Source organism: Callospermophilus lateralis, chromosome 6 (assembly GCF_048772815.1).
Source record: "Callospermophilus lateralis isolate mCalLat2 chromosome 6, mCalLat2.hap1, whole genome shotgun sequence".
In the NCBI taxonomy this organism is placed as follows: Eukaryota; Metazoa; Chordata; class Mammalia; order Rodentia; family Sciuridae; genus Callospermophilus; species Callospermophilus lateralis.
In genome coordinates, this window is record NC_135310.1 from 128,068,355 (window position 1) to 128,071,611 (window position 3,257).

The 3,257-nt window shown below is 55.1% G+C and overlaps 1 pseudogene; it reads right to left on the reverse strand.

Annotated features, from left to right (window-relative positions):
- Positions 1–337: 337 nt before the first annotated feature.
- LOC143402064 (saoe class I histocompatibility antigen, A alpha chain-like) lies at positions 338–3,019 on the reverse strand (annotated as a pseudogene).
- Between the last annotated feature and the right edge of the window lie 238 nt (positions 3,020–3,257).

The following is a 3,257-nucleotide window of genomic DNA, read 5'->3' on the forward strand; positions in this document are numbered from 1 at the left end:
CTTGCTCACTGCCACAGAAGGTAATTATCTCAAACTGTAAAAGAAAGTATTATGAATAAATTCAGATTAGTCAATAAGTGGAGACGTTCCATTACACACTCAAAATTTCTAAATCCTATAACCCAGGATTCTCCTTATGCTCCAACCTCTCTTCCTCTTCAGGCCTTCTAAGGGTCTCACCTTTTCAAGCAGTGAGAGACATATCAGAGTCCTGGGTACTCTCACTTCCTGGGCAGAACAAAAACAGAACCTGGTCAGAGCCCATAGGAGATGTGGAGAGTGGAGGAATTATGGCATGGATCAGCTCCCCTCTACACTACCCCAAAAGTCTCAGGGATCACTGTTCTTTATACTCACAGGCAGCTGGAGTGTTATGTCCATCCTTTTCCACCTGTGGGAAGAAAGCATCCTGTGAGAGAACAGGTTGGAGACAGGTCTTAGAAGTACCCCCTAGTCCTGGACTTTGTGGAAGATTCTAGAATTACAAAAGTTCCGTTCCCTTCCAGATGCAGGGAAGGATCAGGAGACAAGAAGAAAGGAGGTGCTTAGGAATGGAGCAGTTGCTCTCCTAGAGTTGTGTCCTCATCAGGGAAATTCCCCTCTGGCCTCTAAATGCTGAGAATCAAGTCCCCTTCACCACAAATATCAGAAGGATAAAAACTGTCCTTAAGTTTCTATGTGTTTTACAAAGAGTAAAGAGGGTCCAGGTTGGGTAGACATGTTTGTGTAGACATTTCTTCCCATTACCAAGGCAGCACACATTTCTGCCAGGTACTTAAAACCACCAGTGGAACAAAAATTCAGACCCTGCACTTTCCCTGTGTTTTTCTTCTTCCACATGACAAAAGCAAGCACAGCTCCAGTGACAACAGCTCCACGGAGAACCACACCAGCAACAATTCCCATGATAGGGACAGTGAGCTGAGAGGGTGGCTCTGGGAGAGGAAAGGAAGTAAGGTGAGGGGCCCTGATCCCCATCTCTCAGTCCCTACCCTGCAGAGCGTCTCCAGAAAGCCTCCTGCTTTCCTGACAACAGGCTCTGGGACCTCACCCCCTCTTTACCCCATCACAGTGGGAGGGGATCAGGCAGCCCCTCAGGATGCACATGGCATGTGTATCTCTGCTCTTCTCCAGCAGGCAACACCACAGCTCCCATTTCTGGAAGTTTCCATCCCCTGAAGGCCTGGTCTCCACAAGTTCCATGTCCTGGGTTTGGTCCTCCCCATCCCTCCGCCAAGTCAGGGTGATCTCCTTAGGGTAGAATCCCAGGGCTCAGCACCTAAGAGTGACATCTCCTTCAAGGCTAGTGTGGTGAGTCACATGTGTCTTTGGAGGGTCTGGGAGGAAGAAGAAATTCAGACATCACTGCATTACCTTTCCTGGGCTACTAAAGCAGCACTCAGTGTGTCCACCCAGAAATGACAACAGGATTGGATTGGTGAAGGGAGCACAAAACCTAAACAGAAGCCTGGACTCAGGTTTCTGGCATAATCTCCTATACCTCAGAAAGTTCTAGAAGAGGGTTGAGACAGCCCAGTGTAAGAAGCTTCAGGTGTCTGAGCGAGACCTCAGGTTCTGGTCTAGATAGGGGATGAGAGATGTGGAAAAGCTGGAGTCAGACCTCCAAAGACTCTAGGCTGGAGCTGAGACAAACACCTGATAGAAAGTCCCTTGGAGATGACAAGGCTGCTGCCAGGGAACTGTGATGAGTTATTGCCTTTCCCACCAGCCAGGGAGAGACTGGATCCCTTACTTGTCCTGAGAAAAAGCGGCCTTCAGTTCCTGTCTACTATAGCACCTGGGAATCAAGGGCCCCTCACTTCCCTCTGGAGGAGAAGCAGGGCCATGTTCTAGGTGGGTGCCGTTCTCCTCCCCTCCTTTCAGAAAGCTGACTGAGAGATCTACAGGAGATCAAGCAGTTGTCCAGCAGCAGCTCATACTCGCTCGCTGCAGGTCCTTCTTCCCACTCTTCAGGTATCCGGCGGGCCACTCCACACAGGTGCCCTCCAGGTAGGCCCTGTAGCCCTCCACAAAACCTGTCGCCTCCCACTTGCGCTTGGTGATCTGAGCAGCCAGGTCGCGGCGTCCAGGAGCGTAGGTCGTCATTCAGGGCGATGTAATCGGAGCCTTCATAGGCTGTCTGACTGAACCCGCGGAGGAGGCGTCCCTTGGTCCCCACTTCGCAGCCTTACAGCCTCTGGTTGGTGCGAGAGCCTGTCCCCGCCCCACGGTCAGCCGCGTCCCAGCCCCTGCCCCCTTCCCCCAGGGTTGCTTCCCCTAAACCGGAAAGAAACCGGTCACAGTTCCCATGGACGCTTTCTGGGTGGAGTGTCCCCGCGGGTCCCTCAGCCTTGGGTGAACTGGCCTGATGAATCCCGAAGACTCCGGACCTCAGGGATAGCGACCTCCTACGCGGGCCTGGGGTCACTCACCGCCCTCGCTCTGGTTGTAGTAGGCTAGCAGGGTGGTCAGGTTCACTTGGTAGCTCTGCGCGTAGCTTGGGCTCTCGGTGTCTCCTCCTCCCAATACTCCGGCCCCTCCTGCTCCATCCTGGGCTCCCGGGGCTCCATCCTCGCATTGCGGCGTCGCTGTCGAAGCGCACGAACTGCGAGTCGTCCACGTAGCCCACCTCCAGGTACCGGGGCTACCCGCGGTCCGGCCGGGACACGGAGGTTTCAAAGTAGCTCATAGAGTGGGAGCGTGGGGCGGGAGCGGCTGAGACCCGCGCGACTCTCCTGCCGGCGGCTGACCCCAGGTCCCTGGTTGAAGACCCAGGAGGAGAGGAGCGGGGTTGAGAGACGCAAAGGAGGCGGTGGGAGGCCGGACTTAGGGGCAGGAGTGGAGGGTCAGGAAGAGCCGCGCTGGGCGGGAGGCTGCAGGGACGCGGCTTTCCCTGGTCCTGCGGGTTCACAAGATGGTCCCCTGGCTCCTCCCGCGCAGAGGCCGTTTACCTCCCCGCCCCGCACTCACCCGCCCAAATCTCTGTCAGGAGCTGCGTTCGGGGCGCCATCATCCTCATTCCGCAGTTCTGTGGAGATTCTGAGCCCCCGTGGGTTTTTGGGTGGGGATGTTAAAACCCGAACCGCGGTGACGTTGACTGGCTTCTCTAGGAGTAGGACATGCGATTGGAACAAGAACTGGGGCCGCGTCAGGAGGGTCCAGGCAGAAAGACCTGACCCAGGTTGGGAGAAGGATAATGAAACTCCACGGAGATAGGGAATCCCCAGTGCTTTGTGCCCAGACCCATTTCTAGACCC